Below are 19,007 nucleotides of genomic sequence, written 5' to 3' on the forward strand. Positions count from 1 at the left end.
TGTCCCATCGCTCGTGCGCCGACTATAACACCACGTTTAAACTCACTTCAATCTTGATAACCTGCCATTGTAGCAGCAGTAACCGATCTAACAACTGCGCCATACACTTGTCGTCTTATATAGGTGCTGCTAACCGCAGCGCCGTATTCTGCCTGTTTACATATCTCTGTATTTGAATACTAATGCCTATACCAGTTTCTTTGACGCTTCAGTGTATAATGTATTGTTAATCACATCCGTTTAATAAACGATGGTTGATAAGTGTAAAGAAACTTTCGTCGATGCTTATCCTAAAGATAGCACATGTTTCAGCTTTTCCGTCACTGGCATGCAACTGTTGGAAATTAACGTCTTCTTCTTCATCGTTTTCTTCCGGGAGTAAGTACGACAATAAATCACGATCACTGATTTTGAGAAACGTGCGTCTACTTGCACGAAGTGATCACGACTGAGCGCAGGCTACTTGCACGCCGTCAGGCAGCGCGCTCGAAGTCAGCGTGCTCAAATAAAATACTTTAACGTCTATTTTCTCCTTAGCGTGGCGGGATGTGGCTTTTCTTCCATCTTTAAAAACAATTTCGATATGTTTGCTGAGTTTAATACGCAGCAGTGTATCACCTGAAATGAACCAAACTAAAAGTAGTTAGCGACCACATTTTTCACCGCAAACCGAGGCCCACGAGAAAGACAAGCTGTGGAGCGTACGTCACAGCATGTGACACTATAGGTCTTACGAGTGCATGCAGCCGCCTCCGGTGGAGAGCGAGTAATTATTTCACACGAATTTAATAATTCTTCACTGCAAGTTTCAATGCGTGCAAATTCTCGATAGGCGTGCAAATTCTCGATAGCACACGACAAAATTAAGACTTTCAATAGGTACCTCTTCAAATACATATCTATTTCTCGTGGGCTTTGCACGGAGCCGAGCTTTCGCGAAGTGTGGCGGACAAGTCCACTAGTGTGACGTTACAAGTTCTTTGCAGGGCCCGTATATCTCGTTGGCCCCACTGCAAACCCTTCAAATTTTATGCTACAGAGTACTTGTAAATTGTCATAACCATTACCAATATCGAACAAAACAGACACTTCATCATCAGTCTGAGATATCAAACTATATAATACGAGAGAAATCAATTGTGTGTTTCATTTTCTTTCCTCAGAATCGAATGAGATGTGTTATATAGTGAAGAAAATGCGCAAACTGGAAACAAGTCTTTTTAATTTTTAAATGAAAAGGAGAATCTCTACCAAAAAACTAACTCCAGAAGTTGATGTAGCTTTGCTTGGTTTACATTAAGTATTTTTACCGGTCAATAAACTTTTATTGTTTACATTGAGATAATCGGAACACTCATTTTCTCAAGTGCTGCTACAGCCTCTTCGTGAGAACGCTCGTTATTCTCCTTTGTGGTCTTTTTTTCTTGCTATTGCTCATTCTAACAATGGTAAGACTCTAACTAAATATTAACACATATTTCTAGTTTTTACAATACATCATACAACTTCAACTTTTATAGTCCTGTCTTCCTCATTTGCGTGTAATATTACGGTATATTAATAATTTTTACTTGTGGACCGTCTGACAGCAACTGAATAAAACACAATTTTAGTGCCATACGCGTTTCGCCTTTATTTTCTGCAAGGCATCATCAGTGGCAGGTTGCGTGGACAATTTCCTACATATTATGCTCCTGTTGAATTTTTGGTGTTGTTCTTCTTCTTATGAACGCCAATTTGCGGTTTTTTTCCCCATTCCACAACACTATGCACTGAACGCTTGTTTTAAAGCATAATATGTAGGAAATTGTCCACGCAACCTGCCACTGATGATGCCTTGCAGAAAATAAAGGCGAAACGCGTATGGCACTAAAATTGTGTTTTATTCAGTTGCTGTCAGACGGTCCATAAGTAAAAATTATTAATATACCGTAACATCATACAACTATTTACTTGTAGGTAAACTCAGCAGCTAAAATGAACAATTAATAAATAAAACGTACCCTTTCGTCTTTCGTTTTAAACACGACTGTTTACTCGGTTTGAATATGGTAGACCTCGCGCTTGCACGCTAAATTTTGGCGCTTCGATTGTAGCTGACTTTTCTTTCTCTATGCTCCCTACTCTGTTGTACTGGTACAACAAAGCGACGTTAACGTGCAACCGTGCGTCACATTTTTCTTAAACACTGCTGTCTTCCTTGATCTTCCTCTTCATTGCTCCCATTTGGTTGTCCTAAAGTACGTTTCTCTCTCTCTCTCTCTCTCTCTCTTTCTCTCTCTAGTACTTCGTCCCTCGCTGACACTGCTGTTTTGAGAAAAGTGGCTGTAATGGGTGAATGCAAAATATTGCTTGAAACAAAGAGAAATGACCAGATAATATCAGATTACAAAATTACTGGTAAGCACATTAGTACGTGACATCGTAGAAGTGTTTCGTAGCAGTATTAAGAAGAGGTACGAAATGGTAGAATCACGTGAAACGAGCATTAGGGAGAGCGAGAGGAAGGCTTACATTTATTAAAAGGATTCTGGGAAAGTGCGAGGCCCCTGTAAAGGAAATATCATAGAAGACGCTAGGGCGAACAACTCTAGAATATTGTAGCAGTATTAAGAAGAGCTACGAAATGGTAGAATCACGTGAAACGAGCATTAGGGAAAGCGAGAGGAAGGCTTACATTTATTAAAAGGATTCTGAGAAAGTGCGAGGCCCCTGTAAAGAAAATATCATAGAAGACGCTAGGGCGAACAACTCTAGAATATTGTAGCAATATTAAGAAGAGCTACAAAATGGTAGAATCACGTGAAACGAGCATTAGGGAAAGCGAGAGGAAGGCTTACATTTATTAAAAGGATTCTGGGAAAGCGCGAGGCCCCTGTAAAGGAAATACCATAGAAGGCGCTAGGGTGAACAATTCTAGAATATTGTTAGAAACGGCGTTCGGAGTCTTTATCAAGTAGACGTGACAGCGGACATCGAACGAATTCAGAGCCGTTCTTGTACTGTCGTAACAGGACGGTAAAGTGTAACAGGAATGCTCAGCGAACTTAAATGGAATCCTTGGAAGAAATACTACGTCATTGTCGGGAAAACCTGTTGGGCAAATTTCTTTTTCTTAAGGAGCCTTCTCCTGACGGGGGCTGGCTCTGCACATAGCCAAATGCCATTGTACCATCTCCGAATGTTCTTCAGCCACGAGTTACTTCGCTCTTCAACATACGTTTTATCTTGTATTTCCCCTTCAACGACGAGTTGTTAACTGGTATTTTTAGACTCGTATAATGAGTCCTAGGTACCGAGTTTGCCTTTGTTTTAAAGTAAGCAATAGTTCTTTTTGCTTTTTCATCATATGAAGGACCTCTTTGTCTGAAATTTTCAGCACCCAAGACGTATGTAAGGTACAGCGATACAGATACATTTCAAAAGCAACAATTCTGTTTTCTAAATGTTGGTCAAGGGTCCAGCGTCCGCGTCCGTAGAGAGATATGGAGGAACTGTAACAACAAATCATTCGTATTCTGAGCTGCAGACTAAAATCCGATGTTATGAAAAGTACTTGCTAATAAATTGTCTCCTGGCCTGTGCTATGGTAGATCTGTCCTCTTTCTTGCAGCCACACTGCTTACCAACAATTTTCCCAAGTACTTCAAGTGGACACTTACTGAATCTTATTTTATTGACAAGGTTGTTGGGATTCTTCAGTTAGAGAAGACAACAACTTTGGTCTCGAAAGTTTTGATAGACAGGCCAAACACTTTACTGCGCTGGACTGAATTGTCTATCACGTCTTGGAAAGCAGGTTGACCATTTTTTTGTATGACAACGCTGTCATCTGCGTACCTAATATTGTTAACTGTCTTTCCTTTTGTAATGATCCCGTTGTTTTATTCCGCCAAGCTCCCCTGAAAATTACTTCGGAATAAATGTTAAACAAGAGATAAATATCTTCAATGCTTGGTGCTCCTCAGGTTTCAGATATTTATTAAAGACATCATCTATACACTATGAGCTGCTCTAGAAAGTTTATTTTGCGCACTATGAACCGAGAGTAACAAATTGGTTTTTGGAATCTGTTTGCACATTGCATTTATTAAACGCAGAGAATAGTGATGTTTATAAAGAGTAACTAATCGTGCCTGAAGAAACTGTCAAACGTTGTTCACTAAAGATCTCTGCCATTTGTGTTCCTGTGCAGTTACTGAAAGGAAAGCAGCATTAACAAGAGTCTGCGATCTTTCCTTCGACAAGTCACCAGTAACATTGTTCTCCCTGAAACTGTGTTTTATTTTGGAGTACGCTATTCCTATCGGATTTAGACCGCAGTTGTAGGGCGATAAATATTCTATCTGTGGTCTCTGCTGCTCTCAGCGATTTTTATCCACGAGGTACACTTTTACGGCTGGTTTGTTTTCCGTTATTGTAGGTAACAGTTCAGCCTTCCTCACTGAATCATTGCAGTTTATTTGCCCATCTTGCAACCGCTCTAACGTCGTAATCCTGAAATCATATTTATTAGGCATTCTTTCGAACTTCCTGCTGTAGTATGGCGCGTTATCCATACAATCACAGAACTGGGTGGAATATTACGAACGACCATATCTGCAAAATATCGTCAAATTCAAGAAGTTCACAGGTTAGTGGAAACAGTTTCTTGCATGAAACTTCCTGACAAAACAGTGTTCCAGATCGGGTTGCCAGTTTTGAGTCTCGGCTCGGCACAGGGTTTTATTTTGTAATGAAGTTTGAAAGCAGCGCCCATTTCGCTGTGGGATGAAAATTCGTTCTAGTTTCTTGCGTCTTGCTGCAAGTACTAGCTGAATTTGTGTTTTCGTGGAAGTTATTCTCAAACTTACAGAAGTTGTGTGTGTTCAGTACCAGTGCGAAGGTATCGCTTTCGAAAAGAGGAATGTCACAGATTTGTCGAAACAAATGTACTGTCGGAACCCCTAAAGAAATATAATTGTCACCATCAGTCAAGGAACTGCGAAATGAGTTTGCGAATTAATTTGTTTCATCAGAGGACAGAGTAGAACGGCAGTAAAGACGTCTTTAAATTTTAGCTGATTTTTTTAATGTTGCTGCAAACATAAATGCATTACATTTGTGATAAAAGTAGTAACTACTACTTGCAAAAATCGAAGAGTAGTTAAAAGGCAGTCTCTTGGCGAGATACCGCACCGCATTTTTGCTTCCTGCTATCGAATACTGACTACACAATAGACGAGAGATGTTAGAAATTTGCATACGACATACTCAAAGTTTTAATCTAAGTGAAGTCCTCTAATTTTAGTTAACTGAATAGTGTTTCGTGGTGACATCAATAATTACTCCTCTACTATTTTTCCCGTTTTTTTTTTTTTTTTTTTTTTTAGTTTTGTGTTTCGTCACGATTTGTATCCATTAGTAATAATGCAACACCAAAGGCAACTGCTGTGGCTTTTAAGAATAACTGCACTTCAGTAACAAGTACTTGCGGCGAGTTCCTAAAATAAACTTCCCCAGTGACTTGCAGAAATAAAATTGGGTAAGTTTTTGTTCTAATGTAAACACCTCAGCAAGTACTTACAGAAGTTATTTGCTAGTGGGCGCAAGTCTTTTATAATACTTCGCATATGGGGGCAGCTTGACGTTGGCAGCACTCAGAGACAAATGAATGTGTTTCAAGTAGTCCCGATTTTCTCCGCTTGTAGTAGCACTAGCGAAATCGACAAGTTATCGTGGTCAAACGGCAGGAACAAATCATATCCGAAGATATACTACGAGGATTGTAATTTACTTTATGGACGCTTCTTCGTGATGTATTATGCCCTGTAGGTCCTTGTTACTATCACTGCATGAATTTGTCACAAAATAAATTAGAAACAGTTTTTCCCTATTTTAGGGGCGCATTACTTTTGAGCAGTTGTTGCAAAGTTCTTACATACAAGGTCGATGTTTCAACGTACTTACACGAAAGATTATAATTAATTTAGAGAAGAAATGATAATTAAATAGACACCCTAGCTGCAAGCAGGCGTTGATACACTTTGTTGGGGACATGTTGAAAATGTGTGCCCCGACCGGGACTCGAACCCGTGATCTCCTGCTTACATGGCAGACGCTCTATCCATCTGAGCCACCGCGGGCACAGAGGATAGTGCGTCTGCAGGGACTTATCCCTTGCGCGCTCCCCGTGAGATCCACATTCCCAACATGTCCACAACACTGCGTTCGTAGTGCGCCCCCTTGCGGGGAGCGTGCAAGGGATAAGTCCCTGCAGACGCACTCTCCTCTGTGCCCGCGGTGGCTCCGATGGATAGAGCGTCTGCTATGTAAGCAGGAGATCGTGGGTTCGAGTCCTGGTTGGGGCACACATTTTCAACATGTCCCCAACGAAGTGTATCAACGCCTGCTTGCAGCTAGGGTGTCTATTTAATTATCATTTCATTTCTAGCAAAGCTGCATGGTCATCCACGGTAACTGTTCTTTCGGGAACAGATACTACCGTCATATATAGTTAATTTAGAGAAATTTGTTGATTAAGCTATATATGTCTTTGTTCACAATTATATTTGATTTTTGTTCATCATTGGTTTAAATGTGACTGTATGCAATTTCCTTAAAGTAACCTGTAAATGTTTGTTCTATTATTGTGGAAGCACTTCATTTTCGAATGGCTGTTCACAAACCATAATAATGGAGTAAAACCTTACATGACTTTGTCTGTGGTTGCGTGATCTTTCGCGTTACAGTCATATTTATTAATGAGTATACCAATAACTACCGGTATACATTCTATGGCTCTGTGATGCTTCGTTAAACAACTGGTAGAAAGTTGTCTGCGAATTTTCTATTTCACAGATCTTTCTGTTCAGTTAAAAGTGTGTCCGATTGGTCTTTTAGATGGATGGAAATTTCAGTTTCTTCCCTCATTTCCATTATTTTAGCTTCCTGTAGCTGTTAAATGCGCTACCAAGTTGGATGGGCTACTGTCGCTCATTGCCGTAAGTTCTTTAAATCGTGTGCTAACTTTCCTTCCTGTTTGTTCAACACAAAATTTTGAGCGTTCTTCGCTGTTAATTTTGTAGATTCCTGATTGCGAAAAGGGCTATTATTTCCCTGTTATGTGTCTCAATAATCGTTGATTGTTGGTGCTCGTGTAGTTAATGTATAAGTTTGCGTTCTTGAAACATCGAATAATTTTGTCGTGAACAATACTTAAATATGGCCGTACAAAAACTTTGTTTTTCTGTTGTTCGTTTATGTCTATATGACTGTTATGTCGAACATTATTAAGAATTGTCACCGTCCAAGCAGTAACATAAATGACAACGTATATACTATTTGATAGGACAGATATCATATTCTATCATATTAACTGACACGCATTTCATTGCTACCGTGGTACGTAACATGCCATTGGCTATGGACTATAAACCCCAAAACCGGTTTTGCGCAAATAAACATTTCTAGTGCAGCTCATGGTGTATAGAAGATGTACTATATTAAACAAGAGAGTTGATAGTATACAGCCCTGAGGAACGCCTTTACTAATTGTCATTACCGGTTACCTCACCTTCTTTTTATGTCTCACGCAGCCAAAGGCTTTTTTTTATAATCGATGAAACAAGCGCAGACATCGACATTTATGTATCTGCACCTCTGAACTAATACGTTTAAGGAGTGCTTCACGAGTTCCAAGTCAGTTTCGGAACCCAAACTGGATCACGTCCATTCGGGATTCACATTTCTTGTAAATCCGTGCGTGTAGGCCTATCATTCGCAGTGAGACATAAAACTAATCGCACGATACTCATCGCACTGTGAGGAGTTGGTCTTCGTCGGAAGTGATATGAATGTTGATGTCGGCCGGGTATCTTTCCTGAGGCACAGATAACATTAAACAAAGAAGGAGGCAGTATTCGAAGAAGACTGTGCTATCATTACCCTGCCACCAACGCGTATATTGCAGAGTGATGATGAGACTCATCGATTTTCATTTCAAGTTATATTCGAGGCAGTGCGCGGTGTCAGTTGATTTACTTCGTTGTTTTTGTCAGATGCAAAAAATGTTCAAATCTGTGTGAAATCTTATGGGACTTAACTGCTAAGGTCATCAGTTCCTAAGCTTACACACTACTTAACCTACATTATCCTAAGGACAAACACACACACACATGCCCGAGGGAGGACTCGAACCTCCGCCGGGACCAGCCGCACAGTCTATGACTGCAGCGCCATAGACCGCTTGGCTTTTTTTTTTGGTCAGATGCATCGCTGATGTTCCTTGCATTTATCCTCGAATGTTCTGATTTCTGATAGTCTGCCCGACGTAAGACATGCCGTATTCGCTAGAAATGCGATACTGCGATACACACGCGGCTCTCGGTAACCTAGATCATCTTTAACATTATAAAGAACATTTTTGAAAAACCTGAACAGTCAACATAAAAATATCGAGTTCACAATGGAGGCTGGCAACAAATCCATAAACGTCTTAGATCTCACCATGGACATAAATACACACACACATTATTTCAAAATTTACAGAAAAACTACGACTACAGACACAGTAATACCCTCTTGCTCACAATACCCCATGGCTCATAAACATGGAGCTTTCCTCTCAACGGTACACCGTCTCATATCCATCCCCATCTTCAGAGATGATTTTAAAGCGGAGTTAGATACAATAAAATTTATTGCCACAGCCAATGGCTACAATCCAGTTCTTATTGACCACATCTTGCACAGGAAACAAAAACGGAAAATTATACCCCTCCTCTATGCCCCACCTGCTTCCCCATCCACTGTCTGCAAGAAATGGTGTACACTACCATTTCTAGGTGAGGTATCACAGATTGTAGCCAAAGCACTGAAATCCTACAAGTGTAGGCTTTCCTACTATGTCAGGAACACGACAGCCCAGTGTGTTTTTAATAGCAAAGATAAGATCCAGTCATTATCCAACAGTGGGGTATACAAAATCACCTGTTCTGATTGTGACAAATTTTACATTGGTCAGTCACGCAGAGACATGACAACTAGACTGGCTGAACATGAACGCAGCTGGAGGTTGGAGAATTCTGACTCTGCATTTGCTGAGCATGTACTGAGTGAGGGTCACAGCTACCAGCCAGTGTCCCGTGTGCTTCAGCTAGCAAACAAAGGCCATAAACTCAACCTGCTGTAAGCCCTGGAAATTAACAAACATCTTGCTCACAGTCCAGATATAATCCTAAATGACCAGACACAGCTCAACACTACCCTCTCCTAAACTTCATGTAATCATCTCTATTGTTCATTACTTCCCACACTGTCTCTTCCTACATATTCCCATTTTCCTGTATTCATTAAGTTCTTTTGTCTTGAAGTTGTCTTTGTATTCCATATAGACTGTAGTTTCAATAGCTAAGGCTTTCTTTTAACTGGTACCTGTATAACTGTCCATGTTTAACACCCCTTGTAATTGTCTCATCAAATATTGTTCATATTTTTCTTTGTTCATTTATTTAATGCAAACTGTTACATAGCCACTGTTTGATTATAATGTTAATGTTAAAATGCAGTACCAACACACTCTCAAAGAGTGTGGTGGTAGGTTCTCTCAAACGCCTCCATTTTCCTGCATTTATTTATTTCTGTTATCTTATTTATATTGCTTAAGTTCCTTATGCATTCTGTAGCTACACTGATAATTGTCTCTGCTTTAAATTGGTTTGTGTCTCACTCTCCATGTTTCATACCTCCTGATGTAGCCTTGTCTAGTACTAATTTTATTTTATTTCATTAGTTTTGTTTATTAATAGAAACTGTTATGTAGGCATGCTATTCCTATTTTGTGTTAAAGGTTTTCCTGTCTACTCCATTGATATTTATGTACTGTTCAATTTTTACTTTTTCATTTGCATTGCAACCACACTGTCAAAGATGTTACTTACTCTATGTTTCTACTTCAGTTTAGACGTGTTACTTCTCTTCCAATGTTATTTGCAAATATTATAACTTCTTTGGTGATAATACTCAGTAAATGCCTGAAGATGGCCTTGCAAGCCGAAAACCGGTTAACACAATAAAAGTAATATTGTAGAACAAAAGCAAACTGGTGCTTTTCATTTATTATAATGAAGACTTTTCGACAGAACATGCGGAAGCACGTCATTAAGTAGCCGTCTTTTTTTATTCCGTCAATATGCGAATGGAACAAGACAGAAAATGGATCATATTGGAACGAATTATCCTCCGCTGTGTACTGAGCAGTGGGCTGCAGAGTGTATGTGTGAATGTACATTCGACTTAGCATTCAAACACCTTGTATTTGTATTCTGCATTGTCGAAGGCTTTTTGTAGATGTAAAAACGCTACGGTCCCAAACTGAGTTTTCCTTGATCGCCCCACCATTACTACATGCAAAGCCCGAACTAAGGTCATCGGACAAAAACTTAATCACTTCAATGCGCTCTCATCGATAAATCCTCAAGCCTTTGCATACTGCGCAGCGATCGAATCATGTGCTCAACTGTGTGCGCACTGGCTCTGCGGGAGCATAACGCAGTAGTGATCAGTGGGACACGTATGTTTCAAGCGGACATTGTACGTAAACATGGGTAATTTAAGGACGTGACATAGAGGCTAAGCGGGGCAATCGTGTTTAGCCGTGCCCATGGCCATACAGTGTGCGAAGTTGCTGGATTTGTTGGTGTCCCGCAGCCGACCGTTCAACGTGTCTACAAGCAGTCGTGTAACACATGTGACCTCGAACATAACGCCAGAATTGTGGTCGGAAAAAGATCCTGACTGAGAGGTACCGGAGAAACGTTTCACAAGATAGCGACTGGAACTCTATGCAGTGAACACCTGGAGCCCGTCACCTCGCAAGAGGCCATCGCTCGCACAGTCACATAAAGACGACAACAGCAAGGTTCATCGGGCTAGAAGAATACGTGACTAGTTTTCTGATCGCTTCCCCCACCCCCCCCCCCTTTTATTACGTCTCGACTGGGCTGCAGAATCACCTGACTTGAACCCTGCAGATGATCTGTGAGACGTATTGGAACAGTGAGTAAAACGCCGACAGCAGCATTCCCGCAATTTGGTGTAAATGTGCAATCAAATCCTCAGCGACTGGCTTAACCTAGACGCGACGTACCTGCACAACCTTGTGGACTCTCTCCCTAACCGAATCCAGGTCTACCGGTGGAATTGCGTGGTATTAAATTATGCTTGTAATGATTTTTCTAGGGGTGACTAATTTTCTGTCCGATGAGTTTATTTCCCTGCTGCCGTTACCTACACTCATCTTCGTATAGTAACTCTTCACTCCTGAATAACTTATCACAAAAGTTCACTCGCTGTTGCTCATTTTACTCGGTAGTGAACCAATGTACCTTCGGTACCAGCATTGCCAATTTTAATCGATTTCGTGCGTGTTCTTTGCTGGGCCACACGACCGCATGAGGGGAGGACAGTAAACTCCAGACGTAAGATGACCGGGAACAGCGCGTGACGATTGTGGTCGGACAGTGAAAACAGTGTCGTAAAGTCCCGCAAATTATGCATTGTGTGCAGTGGCAAAAGGTCTCTGGAGATAAGCCACGTGCCGATACGGACTCACGTTCAGCCGCTCAAACATCACGCTCCGACACGACGCCTGATGTCTGGCACGAGATCAAGGCGGAACCTTGAGGGCCGGTCAACCCGTTTAGTTAGCTTCCAAGATTGAAATTTTTCATTTCGTTTGGAGCGAGCTGTAATGAATCTGGGGATACGTAACTTCCGCAAGAGATTTCCTAAGTTCCGCATTATTGTTTAGTGTAATGGTTCCCAACCTTTCTGAGACTGTTATCCCAGAGTGCAATCAGATACCAGTATTTCTTCCGTCTCCCCCTCCACCCCTCCCCCCCCCCATCCTTCTTCAGGCAACATTAGCGCACTTTAGAACGCACGGGAGTTTCTTTTGAACACCTACATTTTTAAAATGGCGAAAGATAAATGATATTTAGTTTCGAAAGGTGTTTTATTAAATCACGACCGTTGCTAGTCACAATATACATAAATGACCTTGTGGATGACATCGGAAGTTCACTGAGGCTTTTTACAGTTGATGCTGTGGTGTATCGAGAGGTTGTAACAATGGAAAATTGTACTGAAACGCAGGAGGATCTGCAGCGAATTGACGCATGGTGCAGGGAATGGCAATTGAATCTCAATGTAGACAAGTGTAATGTGCTGCGAATACGTAGAAAGATAGATTCCTTATCATTTAGCTACAAAATAGCAGGTCAGCAACTGGAAGCAGTTAATTCCATAAATTATCTGGGAGTACGGATTAGGAGCGATTTAAAATGGAATGATCATATAAAGTTGATCGTCGGTAAAGCAGATGCCAGACTGAGATTCATTGGAAGAATCCTAAGGAAATGCAATCCGAAAACAAAGGAAGTAGGTTACAGTACGTTTGTTCGCCCACTGCTTGAATACTGCTCAGCAGTGTGGGATCCGTACCAGATAGGGTTGATAGAAGAGATAGAGAAGATCCAACGGAGAGCAGCGCGCTTCGTTACAGGATCATTTAGTAATCGCGAAAGCGTTACGGAGATGATAGATAAACTCCAGTGGAAGACTCTGCAGGAGAGGCGCTCAGTAGCTCGGTACGGGCTTTTGTTAAAATTTCGAGAACATACCTTCACCGAAGAGTCAGGCAGTATATTGCTCCCTCCTACGTATATCTCGCGAAGAGACCATGAGGATAAAATCAGAGAGATTAGAGCCCACACAGAAGCATACCGTCAATCCTTCTTTCCACGAACAATACGAGACTGGAATAGAAGGGAGAACCGATAGAGGTACTCAGGGTACCCTCCGCCACACACCGTCAGGTGGCTTGTGGAGTATGGATGTAGATGTAGATGTAGATGTAGATGTAGAAATCAGTGAAACAATTAGTACTGATTATTTCTAGTTTAATGAGTAATGAAGCATTTCTCAGCATGTCGCGAGTGCTACCAACGCCTCCTTCTCAGCAAAGAAGCGAACTATCCACTTTGTGAGTAGACGCTTGTTATAAAATTTGCTTCCTCTGCATCATCCCTCTCCTCGGCGAAAGTTACATCACCCTCACCGTGCACACAGATTTAAAATCAACCAGGTTAAAATCTGAGCACTATGTTTACTGTTTGTAAATCACTTGAGTACACTTAATTCTGAACTGACGGAAACCGGAGGACTTCAAGCTGTCAATGCGTTGTTTCTTATCATTGCTACGGAGAACAGTTACAATAATAATAACAAAAATAATACTGTGTAGGCCCCAATTCATTGTAGTAGCTATTGTATAGCTACTGTTCTGTTGTGCAGTGAATTAGTTCATTTATCTGTTGCGAAAGTGAATAATGAAGCAATTTTTGGCCCCGTCCGTGAACTACTTACAACTCGAAGGAGGCCTTTTCAAAAGATAGTTGTGCGTATGTTACCCGTATGTCTCAATTTTTCTGTCATCTGTCACAGACGCATCGGTCAAAGCACAAAGGATGCGTCTAGTGGGTGGGTGGACATGTAAGTCATGTAAGGAAGATGACGTCCATATACACTCAAAAAGAAAAAAAAAGGATGCACCAGCATGGAATTATCCGAATAGGATGGAAACCGGTAGATGTGATGTGCATGTAGAGAGAAACAAATGACTGTAATTTCAGAAAAAATGGATGATTTATTCGAAAGGAAGAACTTCACATACACGTTGGTCCACCTACAGCTCTTACGCAAGCATTTATTCGGCTTGGCATTGATCAGCAGAGTTTTTGGATGTCCTCCTAAGGGATATCCTGCCAAATTCTATCCAACTGGCGGGTTAGATCGTCAAATTCCCGAGATGGCCGGGGGGGGGGGGGGGGGGGGGGGTACTACCCATAATGCTTCAAATGATCTCAATTGGGGAGAGATTTCCGACCTTCCTGGCCAAGGGAGAGTTTTGCAAGCACGACGACAAGCTGTAGAAACTCTCGCCGCATGCGGAGAGATTTCCGACCTTCCTGGCCAAGGGAGAGTTTTGCAAGCACGACGACAAGCTGTAGAAACTCTCGCCGCATGCGGACGGGCTCTTGCTGAAATGTAAGCCCAGGATGGTTTGCCATGAAGGGCAACAGAACGGAACGCATAATATCATTGACGTACTGCTGTGCCATAAGGGCGCTGCGGATAACACTCAAAAGGGTCCCGCTTTGAAAGTAAATGTCACGCCAGATCATTACTCCTAGCTGTTGGGCCGTATGGTGGGCGACAATCATGTTGGTATCGCACTGCCTGCGGCGTCTACAGACACGCCTGCGCTGATCATCGGGGCTTCGTTCAAAGCGGGACTAGAAGACATTTCTACTCCATTCAATGAGATTCCAAGCCAAAAACGTGTCTAGAGACGCCCCGTACAGCGGCGGGACGCCAGCCTGACTGTCGCTTCCACACTGTCCGACAGCTAGGAGTGATGGTCTCGGGTGCCATTTCATTTCATAGCAGGATGCCTTTGGTTGTCACCCTCGGTACCCTTACAGCACAGCGGTACGCTGACGATATTCTGCGTCCCGTTTCGTTGTCCCTCCTGAGAAGCCATCCTGGGCCTGCATTCCAGCAAGATAATGACCATCCGCTGGCGGCAAGAGTTTCTACTGCTTGTGTTCTTATCTTGGCGAGCAAAATCGCCTGATTTCCCCCCAACTGAGAACGTTTGGAGCATTATAGGCAGGTCCCTCCAACCAGCTCGGGATTTTGATGATCTAAAGCATCAATTTGATAGAATTTGGCATGATATCCCTCAGAGGACATCCAACAACTCTATTAGTGAATTACAAGCCGAATAACTGCTTGCATAAAGGCTAGAGGTGGACCAACGCGTTAATGACTTGCTCAATTTGTGAGTCTCTCATTCTACAGTAAATAATCTAAACTTTCTTAAACTGCAATAGTTTGTCTATACATGTACATCACATCTATCGACTTCCGTCAACTTTCGTGATGCGTCAACTTTTTGCTGTTTTTATTGTATCTGAAATGTAAACTTTTCGATTATTCCCTCTCTAAATGGGCTCAGATTTCACCCATTCCATAGCTTAATAAGAGTTACATTACTATTTCCAACACTATCCATGTTAAAGTTACTGTATTCTCGTGCATTTTAGAGAAGTGTTCTGCGTGTTGTCTTTGCATTTGGTTGATACAGCACTAAGTAACGAATTTTTTCAGGCATGGCTGGATAATCTCGTTAATCTTAACAAGTCCGCACACCTAGCTGCTATTGTTCTTCTACAGTGCCCGCATTTGAGAAGGTCCCAGACCAAAAGGTCTAGGGAATTGAGGACTGGTGAACTTGGAGGCTAACGTGGAGGTTTCGCCTGATCTGCTCATCTCACACACAGTTGGCGCTTTATATTTTCGTCTTACATCAGTACAAAGCGTTCCGTTGCCCCGCCATGCCTGTACCTCATTCCCCAAACATGACCCATTAGTAAAACTTGAGCCCAGTTACAGGTAGCCTTAACCAAAAAGTTTATACTTTTTAAACACATTTGGACAATATTTTATACTGAAGTCAAAAATAGTTTAAATGGCTCTGAGCACTATGTGACTTAACTTCTGAGGTCATCAGTCGCCTAGAACTTAGAACTAATTAAACTTAACTAACCCAAGGACATGACACACATCCATGCCCGATGCAGGATTCGAACCTGCGACCGTAGCGGTCGCTCGGTTCCAGACTGCAGCGCCTAGAACCGCACGGCCACTCCGGACGGCTACGGAAGTCAGTGGAGCCTCGAAACCATACTCTCGGAGTTATTTTGCTAACGGCTCGTTTGCAAACCCGTGTTTACTGTAGCATTTTGCTTCTATAAGAGGCAGTGAGACGAAAACAGGACAGATAGGAAAATTGAAACTGTTTATTATTTCGAAAGTAATCGCCATACCTGTTAATACATTTATTCCACTGTGAGACAAGACAACGGAAAAATATTTGAATTTGCCTACGCAACCGTGATTACAGCCAGCCGTGCACCTCTTCGTACGAAGCAAATCGACGACCACGGCTGTCTTTCTTCAGGGCTCCAAAAGTATGGTAATCGTATGGTGACAGATCGGGACTCTACGGAGGATGTGTAAGGACTTTTCAGCGAAACTTCCGCAGCGTATTCGTCACAACCTTGTGAGGGCTGTCATTATCCTGCAACAGAATGATACCGTCCGTGAACATTCCTGGGCATTTCGACTAGATTGAGCACTTTAATTAATGTACATTAGTACGTGGACACTATGCAAAAACTAAGCGCACCGTCAAGTCCAGCACCCAGGAATGTTGACGGATGGCATTTCCTGTTGCAGAATAATATCCGCCCACATGTTGCCAAGGTTGTTTCGAGAGCGCTACAGAACTTCCGCTGTGAAGCCCTTACACTTTCTCCATACAGTCCCGATCTCTCCCCCTTCCACATTTTTGGGACCATGAAGAAAGACATAATCCGCCTGGGGTCAGTTGCCTTCCAACAGCCACCGCCGATCCCAAGGAGGAGGGTTGGGCATTGGGCTAACTATCCAGTCCCGTAAAAAGGTGTTTGTTACAAAACACAACCTTGCCTTGGACATGGACGTATGTAATGGAAGACGAAAAGTGCAATGGGGTATGGCCTACGATTTATAAATTTAAATTTTGGGTCTTGGCATATTCAAAGACTATGTAGATCAGGAACCATCCAGAGTATGGTCTCAGAAATTAAGCATTACAATGTGGACTTTGTGGCAGTACAAGAGACAAGATGGCTGGGTGAGGGTACTCTCAAAGAGGATAAACATGTGCTATTTCATGGAGGGTGTGTAGATAAACGTAATTCGGTTCTCGTTTTGTGTTACATCACAAAGCAGAAAATTCAGTTAAAGAATTCAAAGTTGTTAACAAAAGGATATCCTACATAGTAGTCGAAAACCAAGTGTCAGGCATCACACTTATCAATATTCACGTCCACACAGAAGACAAAAGTCCGCAGCTCGTGGTCGTGCGGTAGCGTTCTCGCTTCCCGCGCCCCTGTTCCCGGGTTCGATTCCCGGCGGGGTCGGGGATTTTCTCTTCCTCGTGAGGACTGGGCGTTGTGTGATGTCCTTAGGTTAGTTAGGTTCTAGGGGCTGATGACCATAGATGTTAAGTCCCATAGTGCTCAGAGCCACAGAGGACAAACCAGACGAGGAGGAGTTCTGTGACCAACTAGAACAAACAATTAAGAGCACGCCAGCTAGAAATATCAAGGTAGTTCTGAGAGATTTTAATGTAAAAGCAGGCAAAGAGTAATTATATATACCAGCAGTAGGAAGGCACTTTTTCACGACGAGAACAATGAGAATGGTCAGAGGATGATCAACTTATCTATCTCAAAGAACCTGAGAGTAAGTTCGACTTACTTCGAACACAAGAAATACGCAATGGAACGCGGTGCTCACCGAATAGAAAGACTACCAACCAGATACATCACATCTTAGTGGACTAGCACTATAGCCAGAGAGTTGTGGACATTTCAGATCGTACAGAGGAGCCGACTGTGCACTTCCTCATTGTGCGTAGACTTAAAGTGATGTTCACCTGCATGTATAGGAAGAAGAAGGAGACAGTAGAACCTGCTTTCAATGTCGGGAAACTGAGAAAAAAATGCAGTTAAACAACAATATGGTATAGAAATAAAAAACCATTTTTAGAACCTAGAAAGCCTAGAAGCAAGACAAAACGTAGATGAAAAGAAGGAAGAAATAAAGGCTACAGTACTAAGTGTAGCGGAGGATACGTTGTGAAGAAAGAAGAGAATGAAGAAGAGAGAATGATTCAATGAGACGTGACAGAAGGCTAAAAGAAAGAGAAGGAACATGAGGAAGGAGTGGCTGGCTGACAGGGAAAACAAGCAGACAAGGCGACATTTTCTCAACATCGGATGGGAGACAAAACGAATCCTGAGAACAGAGAAGTGAATATATCTAATAAGTTTATTAGAACAAGTTGAAGTAGAGAGCCACGACAACAATTCAAGACAATTTTTACAATGAATCGAAAATCGCTAATGTGAATTCTAGAGCCCAACCTAGTTCATTAAAGATAAGAACAGCAACTTGGCAAACGACAAGGAGAGAATTGTAGAAAGATGGAGAGAATACTTCTCAAAACTCTTGAAAAGTCCAGACCCAGATGAAATGCTACCTGCAGACACCACGGAGGAAAGGAAAGATGAAGAAGAATGGGAAATGACTGAAGAAGATGGGAAGATTGCAATAAAAAATCTCAGAAATAACAAGGCCTCAGGGGAGGACAGAGTAACAGGAGACTTAATCAATGACGGAGGAGAGAGCTTGCAATTAGAAATATATGAACTGATTCAGATGATATGGAAGAATGATGCATTGCATGAATAATGTAAATTGAGCATTGTATGCCCGATATAAAAGAAGTGAGGCAAAATGGAATTTGGTATCCACAGAGGTATCAGCCTGCTGAATGCAACCTACAAGGTACTTTCTATCATTATCCTCAGAAAATTACAACGATTCATAGAGAATAACATACAGGAATACCAAGCTGGTTTCGACCAAACTGATCGGCATTTTCACCTTAAGACAATTGTCTGAAAAACACTAGGAATACGATGAAAATATCTATATCAACGTGCTACGACAGCATCCATAAGAACAGCCTATACAATGCACTATGTAACTTCACAATCCCTGAGAAGCTAGTGAGAATGGTGCAAACTTGTGTGGGTGGATCAAGGGCAGCTGTGCGTTTGCGAGGGTTCGCGAGAGAAAAATTCGAGACTGAGACAGGTCTCAGACAAGGGGATGCCCACTCATGTGTTCTGTACAACGTCATGTGGGCAACAGGAATTGGCTGGAGTACAGATGGATGGCAGTTTCAATTGTCTAGCACATGCAGATGATATAGTACTGCTAAGTGAGTCAGTCCATGAGTTGAAAGAAATGTACAAGGAAATGGACAACTATTCACAGAAGATTGG

The 19,007-nt window shown here is 42.0% G+C and overlaps 1 non-coding gene across 1 annotated transcript; it reads right to left on the bottom strand.

The window, feature by feature from the left end:
• Window positions 1–6,051: 6,051 nt before the first annotated feature.
• Window positions 6,052–6,126, bottom strand: Trnat-ugu. Its single transcript has one exon. It is a non-coding gene; the product is annotated as a tRNA-Thr (tRNA).
• Window positions 6,127–19,007: the final 12,881 nt, after the last annotated feature.

Source organism: Schistocerca piceifrons, chromosome 4, assembly GCF_021461385.2.
Source record: "Schistocerca piceifrons isolate TAMUIC-IGC-003096 chromosome 4, iqSchPice1.1, whole genome shotgun sequence".
Taxonomy (NCBI): Eukaryota; Metazoa; Arthropoda; class Insecta; order Orthoptera; family Acrididae; genus Schistocerca; species Schistocerca piceifrons.